Source organism: Onychomys torridus, chromosome 15 (assembly GCF_903995425.1).
Source record: "Onychomys torridus chromosome 15, mOncTor1.1, whole genome shotgun sequence".
In the NCBI taxonomy this organism is placed as follows: Eukaryota; Metazoa; Chordata; class Mammalia; order Rodentia; family Cricetidae; genus Onychomys; species Onychomys torridus.
In genome coordinates, this window is record NC_050457.1 from 63,130,422 (window position 1) to 63,149,709 (window position 19,288).

The 19,288-nt window shown below is 37.7% G+C and overlaps 1 pseudogene; it reads right to left on the reverse strand.

Annotated features, from left to right (window-relative positions):
• Positions 1-2,015: 2,015 nt before the first annotated feature.
• LOC118596518 lies at positions 2,016-2,379 on the reverse strand (annotated as a pseudogene).
• Between the last annotated feature and the right edge of the window lie 16,909 nt (positions 2,380-19,288).

Genomic DNA, 19,288 nt, shown 5'->3' on the forward strand with positions numbered 1-19,288 from the left:
TGTCACAGGGTTCCTGCAACAAAATATGGAGGATGTTAGTGTCCTCACTAAAGTGGAGACATCTGGCATCCATACATCAAGGCCAGCATACCATGACAAGTGGATCATGGTGGAATTGAAGGAATTTTAAAATATCAATGCTAAAATTTTAAAGCATCCTAAGAGGTGAAATACCGCATGAGCTCACAATGTATTTTTTTCTTTCTCCCTCAAAAGAATATGTGTCCTCACTCTATCAAATCTAGACATCACATGTGCTCTTTCTCCTATCTCCTCCCAAAGAAAATTATATCGGCACAGTAATGCAAACGAAATGGATATCAATACTAAATGAACAGAATGGAAGCAGCAAGCTTACTAAATATCAATAAGAGAAGAGCCTCCTTCCAAACATATTCAAGAATAAAGAAGTTAGAATTTTAAACATAGAATATAGTAAAATTATAAAATCCAACATGAAGCCACATAGTCTACTTTGAATGACCAATATATCCATACAGAAGTTCATTGCATTGAACAGATTGGGGGTTTGATTAATCTGAGTGTGTAATATTTTTGTTTGCAAATTTTTAATAATAAAGTTTATTTTTAAAATGTATACATAGGCATATATTAAACATTAAAATGTTAAAACCAAATGTATATGAATAAAGTATAACATTATATAAACTTTTAAATACATTTATTGTATTGTAATATAGAAATGACCAACCACATAAAAGATTCAGAAAGATTGAACAGATCAATAAACAACCACTAGATCAATATGAAATTGTAGCTACTATGAAGTTTTATACCTAAGTACTCAAAGTTATAGACTGCTCCAAAGTATAGAAAGACATGGGATTGCTTAAATGGTGTTTATAAATTGTTCTAGTACCCAACAAACAAAGATGGGATAAAACTGTGAGAGATCAACACTGCCTGTGCATATGACTTATTTAATTATATTAAAGGATAAATGTTAATTCAGATATTAAAACAGAAGTAAAAGAATATTGTATCAAAAAGTAGTATTTATTTGTTTCAAAATGTAGTCATGGTTTAATATTAAGGAAAGATAATGATGTAATTCAATTCCTTACTCACTAATGGAGGAAATATAATGCTACAATATGACATTTAACAAAATTTAAGTATTCATTACCAATCAATACCTACATGTTCTAATTTCGTATAATTCCCCAGCCAATCCTAGGTTCCTCCTAAAGTGATACAATCCCCTCCACTTCTATGGTTTCAGAAAAATGGATGTCCAGAAATACCTGTGTGCTCAGCCCTGGAATCTGTGGAGATCTTCTACAGTATGATAATGGGAAATCAAATCTGCCAGTCAAAGGCTGCCATCAGTGGAGCTCTTCTAGAGAGCCTAGTCTGAATGTGTCTTGTAACATTTCATACAGTTCTCATAGGTTTTCCACAATTTGTAGAAACATTCTCTCTCTCTCTCTCTCTCTCTCCCTCCCTCCCTCCCTCCCTCTCTCTCTCTCTCTCTCTCTCTCTCTCTCTCTCTCTCTCTCTGTCTCCTCACTAGAGCCTGTATTTCTAAATGATTTGCATGTTCCATGTTGTATATCCAGGTCCTCAGACAAGCCTAAGATACAGAAAGAACTGTGGGAAAACATAAGCATCTTATGAAGTCACTGTATTGAACATACGAATGAGTATAGATCAGTAGAAATGGAAGAGAAGAAGGAAGAGGAGGGGAGGGGAAGGGAAGGAGAGAGAGGGGAGGGAAGGGGAGGGGGAGAAGGAGAGGGAAGGGAGAGGAGGGGAGGGGAAGGGAAGGAGAGAGGGGAGGGAAGGGGAGGGGGAGAAGGAGAGGGAAGGGAGAGGAGGGGAGGGAAAACAAGAGCAAAGGCTTTAGACATTTCTGCACAGAACAAGTATTTTATCTTACATGTCTGAGTAGAAGCAGTCTAACTTGCATAAAATAAGCACTTAACTTAAAATCTAGCCTTTATTTTTTTTCACAGACCAAGACTTGACCTTTATTATTTAAAAAAGCTGCATATCTATTTCGCTTTCTGACTCTGTGCTTGTGCCTTCAACACCTTCACAACAATTTTCTGCTCCTCAGTAAGGAAAGCCCGCTTGATCCTGTCACGGACACACTTGGCACACATGGACCCACCTAGGCCCTGCTGACGTGATTCTTTGTCTTAGACAACCTCATAAGGTCGTTCGGTCTCCCAGCATGAACCCCTCGAAGCCTGCATGGACACACACCGCATGCGGATTTAGGTGCTTTTCCAACCTTCTTGGTATAAAGGTAAACAATCTTGTTGCCAGGGGTTCGAGACAGCCTAGTTTTGTTAGAGGCTGTGTTGTAGGAAAGCCTACAATGGTATGTCAAACGCTGGACCATTCTGAGTGTCTCTAAGCACTGTCCTTGGAAGAGGAAGAGCCTTTAGATATACTCATAAAATAAAATTGAGACAGAGTGAAGACAGGGGTGAAATTAAATGTCATTTTAACATTGGAATTTTCAAAGATTTTTGTAATCATAACATGATAGCCAGAAACAAGAAAAAAAATGTATTTGTTCTTGAACACCTAATAAATATTTTATGACAAACCATTCAAATTATTATAGAAATGATCTAAATTATTTATTTTTAAAGTAGAAGAGATTTCTATAATTTCTTTTATAGACTATTATTTGCACAATATTCAATTAGCAGCAAATTATAACAAACGTATTAAAGCTCTGTCTTTAAATATGAAAACTAACAGGAGCAGATATTTCATAAACATCTCATTAACTATGCAAAAATAGATCAAAGTAACAATTTATAGAATTGACCAGTATTATAATTACCTTTCTAATTGCTGTGACAAAATCTAAGAAGTAACATCTGAAGGGAAGGGTGTTTTTATTCAGGTTCATGGTTTTGGGTGTGACCCGCCCTGGTGGGAAAGGCCTATCAGCAACAGTGTAAAGTAGCTGTCACAGTGATTTCACAGTCAGGAAGCAGAGGGACATGAATGCTGGTGCTCAGCTCAACTTCTTTTTATTCACTCCGGGAACCAAGACCATTGAATGTTCCCTTCCTAGCCCTAGTTGGGTCTTCTCTTTTCAGTTAAACATCACTGGAAATGCCCTCAGAGACACATCCAGAGTTGTATGGCCATGGTGATTCTAAATCTAGTCAAGCTGACAGTTAAGGTTAACAATCATATCTGGTATAGAATAACCTACTGAACCCATAATTATAATAGAAATACAGCGAAATACTTTATTCACTAACCAGCAAAGTTCAAAGTACTTAATACACAGCTCAATAGGAGACACAGCATTCCTGAACATTTAAAGAATGACAACTGGCTCTGTGTACTTTGTAATACCTAAACTACCTTTGCAGTGATAATGTGCAAATTTGCTGTGTTAAATTATGGACTAGCCATTACGATAGTGTATGTAATTAGAGCAAGAAAAGGATATTTCAAAAACTAAAAAGCTGAGGAAGGAAGAAACAAGAAAAAAGGTTGAAAAGAGTAAATACGTCAAGGAAGCTATTCAGAAAGCAGGAAAAACAGAACAGCTATACCACATATGCTATAGAAAACCTGGAAACGTGTATGGAATGTCTAAACATGGAACACTTGCAAAGAAATCAAAGAGACCCAATTAAACACTACTTTACATGTGGCTTTGTTTTGTGACCATGAAATGATCTGCACTATTTCTCAGCAGCAGAAGCTGGTAGATGAATGTCATGGGATTTAGCCACACCTGGACAGAGAAGAATTTCTGACAATGACACAGATTTTTCTCATCTTAGATACTGTTCTGTTACTGTGAAGAGACACCATGACCAAGGCAGCACTTATAAAAGCACTTAAGTGGGGGCTTCCTGACATTTTCAGTGAGTTAGTCTATGATTCATCATGGTGGGGAGTGTAGCAGTATACAGGAACAGAAGCTGAGAGTTTTATATCCTAATCTACAAGCAGCAGAGAGAGAGAGAGAGAGAGAGACAGAGAGAGAGAGAGAGAGAGAGAGAGAGAGAGAGAAAGAGAGAGAAGGAAGGAGACTGGATCTTAGAATAGGCTTACTCCAAAAAGAACATACCTCCTAATCCTTCCAAACAAGTTCATCAACTGGAGACTAAGTATACAGATAGATGAGCTTATGAGGGTCATTTTCACTCAATCACTACATCTCTATTTCTACAAAATGTTTTTCCATGATTCAAGATATTGAGCGATATAATAATTTGTTATTTTTATGCCATTTTGCAGGGTTGTAGTACTTCCTATCTTCATATTAGTCCTCAAAATACTTTAAGAAGAGAAAAATCAAATTGGTATCTTACCTTGGACTGAACTATACTATCTCAAAAAGCTTATGAAGGACAGACAGACACACTTCCACTCTGATATTTAGGATATCCTATAACCCTACTGACAGCAATTTCACTTCATCTAGAAGCAGAGAAGTAATCCTTCTTGAGTGATTCAGGCTGGTAGGATACATAGATCCCAGCTGAATTTTCTCCAGTCCTCACTGGAGAATAAATCAGTCCACTTCCAGTCTCTCCAGAAACAATGCTGCCAAGCTAAACCATTATTGTTGTTGATTGCAAACATTGGCCAGCTCAGGACATGTCATATTTTGATTCCTACCTCACTTCCCAATTTTCTGCTCCTATCTCCAAAGACTGCATATCCCAAGAAATTCTCAGTTGATTAACTTTTTCCTAATACTGATTTCTAAGAAAGCATGTGGTCTTTGCATGTGAAGAATATTTGTGTGCTCACTTTCTCCACCTAACATACAAAAACTAAAACCAAGTTTCTAAAAACACAATATTTTGGCATATATATATAAAACAACTAATGCAAAAAGAGACCATAAATTTGAAAGGTCCAAGGAGGGATATACAGGAGGATTCAGAGGGAGGAAATGGAAGGGGAGATGATGTAATTATATTGCAATATCCAAAAAGGAATAATTAAAAATAAAATTCATAAAACAAAAACAAGTAACTTCCAAAATTTAATTTCCTAATTTGTAAACTCATTTCCTCTTTAACCAGCATTTATTTCACCTATGTTATTTGTAAAATGTTTTACTAAATGCTTCAGGATTAAAAAGATAAATTATACGAGTCAATATTTTAGATGAACAAATACAACTGGAAATTGTAATAAATTGTGCTCAGTGAGACAGAAATTACACAAATGATTATGGCAGCAAGAGAAGAACATCAGACCGACCCTTAGTGCTTGCAGAAGGTTTAGTTCTTCCTTGATGAATTGGCATTTGCAATGATTTTTAAATGATATATGCTATCTCTCTAAGACCATGTTAAAAACAGAAACCAGAAGAATGTCATAGAAGTTTTGCCTGCTCTTGGGCCGCCTTTCCTCCTACTGGGTTGCCTCGTCCCGCCTGGATATGAGCGTTTCTGCCTAGTCTTACTGCAACTCATTATGTTGTGTTCAGGTGATATCCCTTTGAGGCCTGCTCCTTTTTGGAAGGGAAAAAGAGAAGGAGTGGATCTGAGGAAGGTGGAAGGTGGAGGGGAGTGGGGAACTCTGGTCAGGATGGAATGTATGAGAGAAGAATAAAAGAAAAGAGGAAGGGAAACCAAGCCAGTGTGTGAAAGTTCAACAAGCGACTGGAGCCAAAAGGAGAGAAGTGGAGGATCACCACGAGAGAAAGAGAAAAAGAGACAAGTGAATTTGCTCCACTGAGAACTTGTGCTCTGCTAAAATAAGGAGATGATGACTTCTAAGTCAAGCATGACGTGCCTACAGGAGCCACAGCACAGCTCAGCGGTGAAGATGTTTGCCACCACGTCTGATGACTCGAGGTCAATCCCTGTGACCCATCTGATACAAGGACAGAACCAACTCCCGCAGTTGTATTGTGACCTCCACGAAAGCATTGTGGCACACACCACACACACACACACACACACACACACACACACACACACATACACACACACACACAACTAAAAAAGTGTAATGAGAAATTTACAAGTGAGCAAAAAATAACATGACTACCTCAGGGGTCCTTTGCATTATTTTCATCTAAAACCCTGTGATCCGACATCCCAGCATTTCTTAGAAAGATTCAGGTTAAGAGTGATGTTGTGTTGGTTTAAGCTCCATAAACTCTATGGCTGCTCATCCCTGACAGTACAATAAGTAAGCAATGGTGATAGTTTGATACTACAGAGCAAGTTGGATGTGCATGATTTTGCCAGAATACTGCTTTTCCCCTTGAACTACATACTGTAGTAAAAACATTGCTAATCTAATAATATCTCAAAGTGCTCAAGACTATGAAAGATTTAAAAATATTTTTCTGGGGAAGAAAATATACTTTCTCCAAATTTTAAACAGCTGTCATGTGAAAAAGTGAAAAGAGAGAAAGAAGCCCCAGGCAGTGCAGCTAAAGCATACAGGTTTAAGATATACTGACAGTCCCTGAAAGTGTTATGGGTAGAAAAAGTCTAGCTTAATATATAGAAACAGTACTTGATGAAATTCAACTTCTCAAGAAGGGAAAAACTGCCTTTGGCTACACAAATTCAAGAAGAAATCCCTTCTCTGAAAACTAGTTCTGGACTGGGGGCATTGAAGAGCAACTTTCCCTCTGACTATTGAAAAAAATAGACACATTTGAAAATAAAAAGAGTATAAATGTTGAATAACAGTCCCAGTCAGAGGCTTGTAATAGAAGAGAGGGAAATGTGATTCTTCGCAGACCCCTGCCTGGCACATCTCCAGAAAGCAGTGAAGACAGAAGAAATCAAAACACAAGAATCTCCACAGCTTGAGAACACAGGGAGGACATAGAAAAAATAAATTAGTGGAATAATTCCATGCAGGGGAAGACCGCCAAGGACATACATCAGTTTCCTGAAAAATACGTTGCTGACTGCTAAAATATGCATGCATAGAATGAAACACAGGAGCAAAGGAATGCCTGAGAATTGCAAAAACTCACATTAGGCTGAGGTATGCTTGAGGCCCACTAGGCCAGACAGATACTTTTGCTAAACACCCTGAGGGCTGTGCTGAGAATACAGAGAGGCATTTAGCATAAATGCAACACAAGCCCTGTGTTAAAGCTTGTTTAAGGCAAAAAGCTAATTCAGATCCCCATTAGTAAAATTTATAAACACAATTCAAAAGGATAACCCTTACTCCCCATAACTTTATTCTCTGCCAAGACAAAAATCCAACCCTCCTCAAAATACAAGTACAAACTGGATCTAACAACAGAATGTTTAAGTTATTTAGCTCCCAATAAAAATGACTATGTCTGACAAGAGGGAGAGAAATGTGCCCCAGAAAGAAGAGAATTTAGTAAATAGAAACTGAGCTAGAAGTGATACTGAACTTCATGTTGTGGGGAAAGAATTTAAGGACTTGGTGATTTCCTGAAGGATTAAAGAATAAATGAAATTAAGAAGAATGCAGAACAGAAAACAGAGAAAATCCAACTTTGAGAGGTGAAAACCATGTCATCTAAAATGAGAAATATAAAGCTATGCTTTACTGTGGAATTGGGGTCAATGGAGCCGAGGAAATGATTTATGTACCAAAAGCACGATGATCAAACCTACAAACCGGAGGAAGTGGAAAGAAGAAAACTTAACACATCCCTGGTGATTTGATGGACAACACTGAAACTGAGATCTGAGAAGGAAAACAGGGAGGAGAACATTTTAAATACCGTGAAAAGTGGTGTCTAATACATTTCCTCAAATGATGGAAGGATTAAGTGGTGAGCCCCAGATATGATGAACACTACATATCAAGTAGCTGAATACAACTAATAAAGAGAAAAATGGTTCAGTCAGCCAGTTGGGAAAGGTTGCAAATCATATGGAAAACAGCAGAGTTTGAAACAGTGTGAGTCAGTTTTAAAGCAGTGGCAGGGGAGAAAATGTTCATTAACTCAGCTCTTTACTGAAGAAACCATCCTTCTGAAATGGTAGATTTTTTCAGGCAGACATGGAATTAAAGAATTTCTAGAAATGCAAGTCAGCTGTAAAACACTCAGGGGAAAAGGGCCCATTGGTGTAAAGTTCTCTGTCTGAAAAGCATCCTTTGAAGATAAGGACAGAATAAGTATATTCTCAGGTGTAAAGTTAAGTGTATTTGTTAGCACTTGAGAGCATTACAGGAAATGTTAAATAAATGGAAACTACAATGTGTACAATGTGAGAAAGTTTTTGCAGGATACTTTTTAAAATAATAGTAAACAGAGAACTTGGTAACTTATTTGTGTGAAATGTATAATCTGATAACAAACAGGTCAGGTGAGAAATACCCAGCTGTACCAATAATGACAAAGATATTAAAAGACTTGGAGCTTCAAATTAAATTACAGATTTTTTTTAAAAGTACATTACACATAATGATTATCTATAAGCTATCTGGAAACATCAATTAATAAGTGCTTCCTGTGTATCACTTTAATATAAAGCAGCCAATTGGTTGAAAAGCAAAATGATGGGAGCCAGGTAAGGCGGTGCACACCTGTGGGCTGAGGCAGGGGCATAGTGAGTTTTCGGTCAGTTTAGGCTACATAGTAAGACTCTGCATCAAAAATAAACAACCAAAGTGGCAACATATGAGAAGTATTAGACCACTCAATTATCAGGAAAAGAAAACCTATGGTGTCGACTGTAAATCCAAGGAAGGAAATGTCATGAGAAGAAATGAAGAAATGATACCAGAGGACACAAACACACAATGAAAAACAATCCAACCAGAAGACAAGAGTTCTAAAACTTCCCGCTTCATAAATAGAGAAGAAAAACCACTAAAGCAGGAAACAACTGAGAAATGGACAGTGCATATGCTTTTATTTATCTCCCAATGATTACCGGCACGTACCAAATCAGAATATTCAAATCTGTTTTGGGATAAAACTCACACTACCAAAAACCTACGTCCTAAGGTAGGAGTGATCTGTTGTCTGCACAAATGCACAGAAAAATATCACAAAATGGCACCTTCCAGATCATGCAGCAGTCTTCAAGAAGAATAGAAATTATAAAAAACATGTTCTTTGACTACAGAAAGACAAATTTGAAATAAAACAATGCAGAGATTTAGGCAATTCCTGAAAGTTGTGGCCAATATTCAAGTTAGTTATCTTTCTAAATACTCAACCTGTGGGCGGGGGCAAGGGGGGGGGAAACACAATGATCTTAACTCAAATGCTAATCACAACACAACTCAATTGTTGGAGATAGAGACAGAACATTGAATAAAGAGCAATCCAAAACTACCAGTGCTCATACTGCTAAACACACAGTGTTAACGTATTCATTTTAGCCTTAAAAGGTTCTAAAGTGAATGGTCTCAGGTTCCATTCTAAGAAAAAAGCAAACAGATTAGTTCTGCAATGTCTACAAAGAAGAACAAAGTGAATATCTAGGAAACTGGGAGCATAGATACCTGAAAAACTAAAGAATTAATTAAAAAACTGAATGATGGTACTTTGATTGCATGTGTATTAACCTGACACATACCAATCCACAACACAAAGGAAGTGAGAAACTACAATTGGAGTATTTTAAAACCAAAAGAGGGCATTTTGTTCTAAATCCTACAGACATTAAAAATTATAAAACATGTATTAGAACCAAAATTACTTCAAGGCTTTAAATAAAATAAACATTTATTGAGCTTATTAAAATCACAAAAGAGAAATATGAAATTTTGAAAAACCCTGTGATCATGAAGAAAATTCAATTTAAGTTCATAACATATTCAGTAAGGAAACACAAATTAAGATAATTTGAAATGTCAGCCATCGGTCTGGAGTGATGGTTCAGCCGTTAAAGGCTAGGCTCACAACCAAAACGTCAGCCATCTTGGAAAGAAATAATGAAAAAAAAGTACACAAATTCTTTCATAAAATTCAGCAAGAACTTACATGCTTTATTGGATTTTATGAGATCAACATTTTACCTCAAGTTGTTATTTGTCCTTTCTTTGTTAGAAAGGACAAAAAGTAGAAACCTGCAGACATGCTCCCTTCAGGGAGGATTTTATTCATTTCTGGTATTGTTGCACAAGTTCATTGGGTTGGCAAGTGTAGATGGACCCCCTTACATTTCTGCAGGCCTGAGCTCTGACACGCAGAGCTGAAGCCAACATCCTCAGGGCGCTAATAACAGTGTTTTGTCCTTGGTGATCTCTGCTTCGGAGGCAACCCACAGTCATCTTTTCTCAGAAAGGTCACAGCTCTCTGGCCTATTGCACTTCTCTGAGCTCAGTCAGTGAAGAATGTTTCTCTGTTCTAAAGAATTCATAGGATGAAGCTTGGGCCCAACCTGATCTTGCAGCACAATCTCCCTTCTCATAGTTCTTTTTTTTTTCCCCGAGACAGGGTTTCTCTGTAGTTTTAGAGGCTGTCCTGGAACTTGCTTTGTAGACCAGGCTGGCCTCGAACTCACAGAGATCCACCTGCCTCTGCCTCCCAAATGCTGGGATTACAGGCGTGTGCCATCACCACCCAGCCATAGTTCTTAACCTGCATCACATTTGCAAGTTCCTTTTGCCACATGATATTACATAGAGAAGTCTAGATTACATTGTGCATCATGTGAGCCAAGCTAATATTCTTGTCATCACTCATGTGGTAATAAATCTCTTGATTTTAATGTTTGAAACCAATCTATTCATATACAGAGCAGAAATATAAATGTAACTTTTAAATTTGTAATAAGTAAAGTATTTCAGACATGGATCTTGTATGATAATGACACTATGTATGTGCTAATTCATCCTGAAGTATCTTGGACTAATACCTCCAATTTTATTTTCTCTTTTAAATAATAATGTCTTATTTATTCCTTGAAATTTTCATGCATGTCTACCATGTATTTGATTCTATCACCTCTTACTAGCTTCCTTCAACCCCTCTGGTTTCCTATCATTATTATTGTTATTAAGAGTTCATTGATTCCAATTAGTGCTGACCTTGTGCACATGGATGCAGGCCAAACACTTGGGTATGGGCAGCCTACTACACATCTAATAGAAAATGACTCTCCCTCCACAGCCAACTGACAATACTTCCTTAGCTATGAATGGGGCCTTTCTCACCCATGTTGGAATTTTAACTCGCTTTATCTTGTCTATGTCTTGTGTAGGCAACTCTATCTATGATGGCATGATTTGTGTATCCTCCATGATGTGGGCAGAAGACAGGACGTCACAACTCTCCTCTCCACTCCTCAGCTCTTACATTCTTTCCATCCATTCCTCTGTGATATTGGATTGGGGGAAGTTATTGTAGCTGACTTATCTATGGCTGAGCATTGGCTTCTATATCCACAACAGCTATGAAACGAAACCAACCCAGATGTCCGTAAACAGACAAATGGCTAATGAAAGTTTATTGTATATACAAAGTGGAATATTACTTGGCTATAAGTAAAAATGATAACATGAAATAATATTGCAGATAAATGGATGACCTGGAAAGATTATACTGAATGAGGATACCCTGGCTCAGAGAAAGAAATGCTGCTTGTTCTCTCTCATAGGTGGATCCTAGTTTCAGTGCTTTGTTGTAGATGTTTAACTTGGTGCAAATTTGAAATCCAGGTAATTGGGAGCAGACTCATTATGGATGGGAAGATAGCAAAATACAGGTAAAATAAAAGTAGAGAGGGGAAATATAAGAGGAGCTAAGACTAAATCATGTGGTGTATGGGGTAATGAGGGAGTGGAAGAAAGCTTAATCAAAGAGTTATGAAGAACTTACATGGAAATTTATGGTCTTTCAACCCAAACACAAATATAATTAGAAAGTATAGGACACAAGTGACATAAATTCTTTTTCAAGTTTTATTGTGTTGTATACATACATGTGTCACTGTAAGAAGGCATGTGCATGTGAGTGTAAGGTCTATGAAGGCCAGAAGAGTGGATCAGATCCCCTGTAACTGAAGTAACAGGTGATTGTGAGATTGCTTTGGGAATATCTGTGGTGCTCACCATGGCTGTGGTTCTTAGATATCACAGCTGGGTAGAACTTTTACTCATCCATCTCCCCTGACAGCTTTTATAGTCTCTGTCCTCTGGGAAGAGGCTCCCAGGTCTGTTTGAGCTCAGCTTGATTCCACCAGATCCTGTGTCTGAAGTGCATAGATCTTCAGCAACAGGGTTTCACCTTTGAATTCTGGAGTTCAACCAAGGGCATTGGTAATCACCTGCATTGTTTGCAGAGTCTTTTGGATGCCCTTGACAAACAACTTGAAGGAAGTTTCCCCATGCTTGACACTGGAGATTGGCATATCTTCCTTTAGTTATTTTTATAGTTATATACTACATTCACATACATTATATGCAATTTTATGTAAACATAAAGTATGTTTCTTTATAGCTTTTCAACCTCTCCTTCCACTTGCCCCCTCAGTATTGGTCTCACTTCCACCTCCACAGATAAAGTTCCTGCTCCATGTTTCCTAGTTCCTTGCCAGAGCACCTGCTCCCTCTATCTTCTAGAGAACTCTTTCTCCATCCCCTCCCCATGGCCTCTTTATTTCCTGGTTTCTGCCACCAGCAAAAGATAGATTAACATAGAGAAAAGACAACTTCAACCTTTATTTCATGCAATATAGATAAAACTCCACTAAAAGTATATCATAGGTTTAAGTATAGAAGTTAAAACGTCCAATTTGCTAGAAAAAAACATAGGCAAAGGTCTGAGATGGTGGTCCAGTTGTCAAGTCCTTACCATGTAAAAATGAAGGCTTGAGTACAGAATAATAAGAAATGGTTGTCTGCCACTCTAGCCCTCGTGCTGAGAGCTAGAGAGAGTGGGTCACTAAAACTCATTGTCCAGCAAGTTTAGTGAATCATTGACTGCCAGGTCCAGTGGAACACCCTTTGCAAAAGTGATAACATGGAAAATGACAGCAGTCAACACCAAACAGACCTACTTTGGTCCTTCCCATGAATGCTGATGTTTGCGCACATACAACACAAACATACAGATGTATCCCCTACACATACATGCACACACACTGAAAAACATAAGACAAAATTGTTTCGGATGTGGAGCAGAGCATTTAACACAAATGTATGACTACATCAATTGAGTGTCAATTTTTAAAACTATGTGTATTTTCAAAACTCCTTTAAGAGAGGAGTTGGACAAGGTGGTGCATGCTTTCCCCTCAGTGCTCAGGAAACTGAGGCAGAGGACTATAACTTTAAGGCCAGTGGAGGTAATGTTGCTCCACCCTACCGCTCTCCACAAACTCAGAAAACTTAATTACCTGGCACACCCAAAAACTACGCTAAGAGACGATGCACAGAATGGAAGACTGATCACTCTGTATTTAAAAATGTATCCACAATATCAAAATACCCCAAATTTAATAGAGGACAAAAGTATATTTAAATAAGTTATTTGAATAGGCACTTCAAAACTATTCACATAGAAGGATATTTTGTCAGTGATATGTAAGAGGAAAATGCAAACTTTAAGAAAATTCTCCTACACGTATAATAAAATGGCTGAGCAAGCGTAGCTATACCAAATGCTAAGGAGTGAGGAGAATACAGTTACTCAACCAGTCAGTCATACAAGATCACAGGGAATGAAAAGGATCCAACACTCTGGGAAGCAATTTCCATATTTTACACAAACACCTGCTAACCATACTTCTTCTACTACTGTATACTTAACAGAAGAGAGATAAAGCATGCATCTATCACATCAAAGAAATCTATTGACAGGGTTTGTTGTTAATGATAGAACTTGTTAAGCAAAATAATTTTTTTCTTGAAAATTTTGTATTCAGTCCTCTAAGTTTGACATTTCCTGGTACTTTTTTCTAATTAGACTGGTGATGGGTCCCTGAATGGGTATGCATACCCTGTGAAAATGGACAACATGAGAAGATCTCCACCACTCACTAAACCAGTATTTTCCAAGTGGCCAAGTATTATATTCTGAAATTTTTCATGAATAACAGATCTTATAATTGTGGTGGTATTGTGTTCCCCAAAATATTGTGTACCCTAATAAACTTTTCTGGGGTCAGTGAACAGAAAAGCCACAATATTAAAATAGAGGTTAGGCGGTGGCACTCCCAGCTTTAATCCTAGCATTCCAGAGACAGAAATACCTCTGGATCTCTGTGAGTTCAAGGCCACATTGGAAACAGCCAGGCAAGGTGACACACGCCTTTAATCCCAAGAGGTGAGCCTTTAATCCCAGGGAGTGATGACAGAGAGTAGAAAGATATATAAGACATGAAGACCAGAAACTAGCAGCATTTGGCTGCTTAAGTATTTTGGCTGGGTAAGCATTCAGGCTTTTGAGCAGCAGTTCAGCTGACAGCCATTGGGATGAGGACTCAGAAGCTTGCAGTCTGAGGAAACAAGACCAGCTAAGGAACTGGAGAGGTGAGGAAACTATGGCTTGTTCTGCTTCTCTGATCTTCCAGCATTCACCCCAATAACTGGCCTCAGGTTTGTTTTTATTAATAAGAATTTTTAAGATTCCTGCTACGCAGCCAGTTGTGGTGGCACATGCTGGTAGGATTTGCTGAAGGAGGCGGAGGCAGGAGGATCACGAGTTCGAGGCCAGCCTGGGCTCTGGCTTCCTTAAGATCCCACCACGTGCCTTGGCGTTTCGGCTTAAAGCAGCCTATCTGCAGTTGTATGTAGCTACTGCAATTGGTGGTAGTTCCCGCAGGCCTGAGTTGTTCATAGCATCGAACATATACACTATAATTCAAAGACCCATAGGAGACAATGTAGCAGGGAAAAGTGTGACACAAGAAAAGAACATAATTCAATGTCTTATAAACAATGGACTGTAATAATATAAATGGCCAGTAAAATCAAGGTAAAATGTGTTAGTTTGACTTACTCATAAAGTACTTTCTTCTTATTACATCTACACAGTAGCACCAAATCTGAAATTTGTTGATAAGTTTCAGTTTTATGCTCTAAGAGAAGTTAATAAAAAAAACATCCACATAAGGAAAAGGCATTTTATATTTTGTTACTGTCACGCTGTAGAAGAAGGAAATGTTTCAGGTGCATTCTCTCTATTTTACAATACATTTGAAAACAGGTCATACAGAAGATGGAGAAACATTCTATGCATGGCAATATAATTTCATGGATTCACAATTGAATTAATGACCTTTTCAAAAGTAATGATTGATTAATCTAGACACTGATTTCTTGTGAATTTTCCTCAGCTGTGACTATTCATTTTTATCAATAGAGCTGATATAAATATTGCATCATTCTTATGAAACTCCAAAGTGGCAATAAGTACAAGGAATGGCTGCTATAGTGAGTGGTTATATAAGTGACCTGAATTGCTCAGGGAAAATAAACCCGAGACAGATGTGAATAGTTATGCCTATATTGTTCATTGTTTACATAGAACAAAAAAGGTGGAATTATAGTACAAATGGTCCATGGGGAGAGTCTCAATGGTTTCCAATTAGAAAGGTCTTGAGAAAGAATGCTAAAGTGTCCTTGAATTGTGTTTGAATTCACATTGTTTGTTTGGCTTCCTACATGCTCAGTGTGAATCAGTAGAGTGATAAGGCTTCCCCAAATGTTACTGTCATCCTGAAATATACAAAGGAAGTGGAGTGCTCCAAATACAGGAATTGACAGTAACTGCAGCTGTGCAGCATCCAGACACTCGTGAAAAATGTTTGTCCCCTATGGCTTCCTGGTTAAAGAGGTGCATTGAGAAGCCCTAACCCAGCAGAGAAATATCTGCAAAGTGCCCCACACGTATTACAGGGACTGCTGTGCTGAGAACAGTCAACCTGAAAAAGGAAACATTTGATGCGTCAGTTTAAGCACCTAAGGAACAGAGGCTAAAACAGAATAGGTTTTACCAGAGAGTTACTAGGGGGCAGGAAGAGGGGGGATACGTGATAGTTCGAAGAGTGATGGGAGAGAGACGTAGATAGGAAAACTGTACTCCGACTCTGATCCCTGTGGAAAGAAAAAGAAGAGATTGTAAACAAACAGATCCTGACCCCAAAACCATCTTTAAAGCATCTTGGACAGACTTGTCATGTAAATGATAAATGTACCACTACAGGCTCTGGAGTGTGTGAATGCGTGAACAATGTGTCCCCATCCAATGGCAGTGTTTGGGAAAGCTTTATGGGCAGTCTAACAAGCAGATAGAGGGCCAAAGAGGTAGGGGTTAGGGGCTATAGCCACAAGCTCTCTGCTTCATGACAGTCCAACATGGAGCATTCCTCGCTACAAACTCCAGCTACCCTGAATTTAGCCCTGGCCACCATGCATTTCCTGTAATAAGGAATGTATCCCCCTTAAATAGTGATCTAAATAAGTCCTTCCTCACTTAATTGGCTGTCAGTATGCTACCCTAATAACAGGAAAGGGAACCAATAGACATATAGAAAGTTCTCAAACCAACATTAGGGTTTTGTAAACGTGTATAAGAAGCGATAGCTTCCATGATTACACCTGTGTTTACTCATCGGATATAAATCCACAAAAAAAGAATGTTCTCACATCTGCATCCCTGTGAGCCTAAGGACCAAATCATGGGAGCTCTCAGAATGGCCCTCCCAGTAAGTTGCTTGAAGGCACAAGCCCACAGGAAGTACCCCTGGGAAGTGAGACTTCCATCCTTCATTTTATTAAAGAATTCTAACATAGTCAAAGACACCTATCTCTTCCACGTGGCTGAAAGGACAGAAGCAGAAACAAGAAACTGATTTCACATCATGAAAATATGACAAATTATCTCATCATTAAAATAACCATTGAAACGCAAACATGGAAGGAATGGATTCATAAACGAATGTGCAGCAAATACCAAAATGAAGACTGTACAGTTTCTTCTCAATTTGAAAGTCTAATATGAGCAGAAGTAAATGAAAGAAAGGCAGAAAAAACAAACAATTAAGAAATGTGGGTTCTGAGGATGATTTTAATGAGACTGAGCCAGGATACTTGTTTCCTTTTATAATGGTAAATTCTGTTTTTCAAGAGAATTATAAAATATATTACAATTTCCTTGTCTTCCATTAGTGGGAATTGATTTTCCCTATGTGGTGAGTTAGGACAAGGGATTAGAGCTAAGCTATAACCTTTCTGAATTGCTTTTGGAAAGATCAATAATGCTTTCCTCCCCCTTTAAATACTGAAGAAAATTAACAGTCTTCTTTCCTTTCCTTATCCACACAGTATATGTCACAGAAAGACTATGTATTTTTTTTTTAAGATAATCACCCCTGCTTCCCTTTGAAAATGAAAAAAATCATGAAGCCTTTGCACTTTGTATTTTTCTCAGGCCAGTGAAATGGTTAATTATGCTACACCAGAGTCCTGAATTTCAGAACCAAAATGCTGGCACCCAGCCCAGAGTCCATTTCCAAAAAGAAGCAGCTACCCTAAGCTTGTACAAAGGAGGCGGTTGCCCTGGCAACAGTATCTGATAGCAGAAAATATGGCCGACAGGTACATACACAGTGTGATCCCGAAAGCAAAGCCTCTAGGCTGCTGCTACTGTCAGTGTTACAAATTCAGAACCCCTTTAACAAATACTGCATTTTGGACCCTCACCTAATTTATGACTGGAAATTTTCTGAGCAGCATTTATCTGGTTATAATCGATGCAGTTTATAATTTGGCACTGTGTAGCAATTGTTGAGCATGAAATCTGACTTCCAGCATAAGCAAGCAACCATCACTAATGACTGTCAAAGTAGACCAGATGAATGAAAAGGTAGCTGTGAGGCAAGATTGATTAACATGTTCATTGATTCCCACCCATCAGAATGTTTACTCTGATTCCTTAATCATATTCCATTCTCTGTTCTTGTACAGGGCTGCAATTTTTATAGCAAATGTTTAAGCTGCTCAGAGGCTTCATTACTTTATTTTTATAAAATGATTTGTCATTTATGTTACCATCCAGTTCTTCAAGAACAAGTGTTGCTCAGCCCCCTATGTGTCCTTAGAGACTTTTTCTAAAACTGAGCACTCCCTGGAAAAGATAATGAAAAATAGTTTGTGTTAATAATGTATCCTTGATTAAAAAGAATAGGTGTACACCACCAAGTCAGTTTACCTATGTAGCTTTTTTCATAATTTATAGAATAGTGTCGAGTTGTACAACTACACAATGTGAAAGACATGAACAACAAGAGATATAGGACTTTGCTGAACTGTTTTTTTTTTTTTTTTTTTTTTTTTTTTTAGTGCATATGCTTTCACACTTCACTTCCTCCTAAACGATCAACCCCATCTAAAAGGCAAATAAAGACACGATTCAAAGGAAAGGACACCACAGTCTTTACAGATGTTCAGACCCCCATCTTAAGGTTTCCTTTAGTTGAGATTGATGTCACAGAGCACTTAGTATCCCCAAACCTCTTTCTGAGAAATAATGTGATGCAATGTAAGTGTCCTCTTCAACTCCTCAGGACTATGCTGTTTTATCAAAATGATCCATTGCTTACCCATCCCATAACATCTACTCATCCTATTCTTGGGTGAGCTTTTCTGTCTTAATTTCTAGAAATCCTCCTGTCTGACCACTCCTGATGTTCCTCTGCATATTAAATGTCACCAACCTGATAACTGAAGGTGAGCAGTCTCTCCCGTGCAGTGCACTAAGGACACCTGCAAACCCTACCCTGAGACTTTTCAATGAGTTTTGATATAATCTTTGAATAAGTGTATAAAAAGTCCACACCAGATTTAAAAGCCCACAGAAAGACTATATGGGTTGCTTCTTAAAAGTTGGGACAAGAAAAAATTAAAGTGTTACAGAAATAAACATAATCTACTGTTGAGGGAAAATGAAAGAAATCTCAAGGTTTTGCATGATTAAATCATATAACATTACTAACATGTGAGAGAGTCTATTTCTTCCAGATTAAATAAGACTTTTTATTTCAGGATCTCAGCAGAAACCAAGAAGGCCATATTTAGAGCAAATACTTGTAGAAAGGGGGAAATTTACAATTCTGATCAACATAATAAGATATTTCTACATGTCTCTCAGTTATTATATAAGCAACACATCTAATAAGGTTTAAATATAATCCAAAGTTTAGACACTTGAAAATAAATGAAATAATAACTGTAACAATTGAAGTAGAAAAGTATTTGAAAAAGATTCAAAATTCCTTCATGGAATTTAAAATGTTCAGAGTATTTTTAAAATTTTTAATATGACAAACTACAAATAATTTCAAGAATAATGTTATTCAATTTAGTAAAAATATACTTTGTCAGCTCTCTTTTTAAATGAGAAATATGG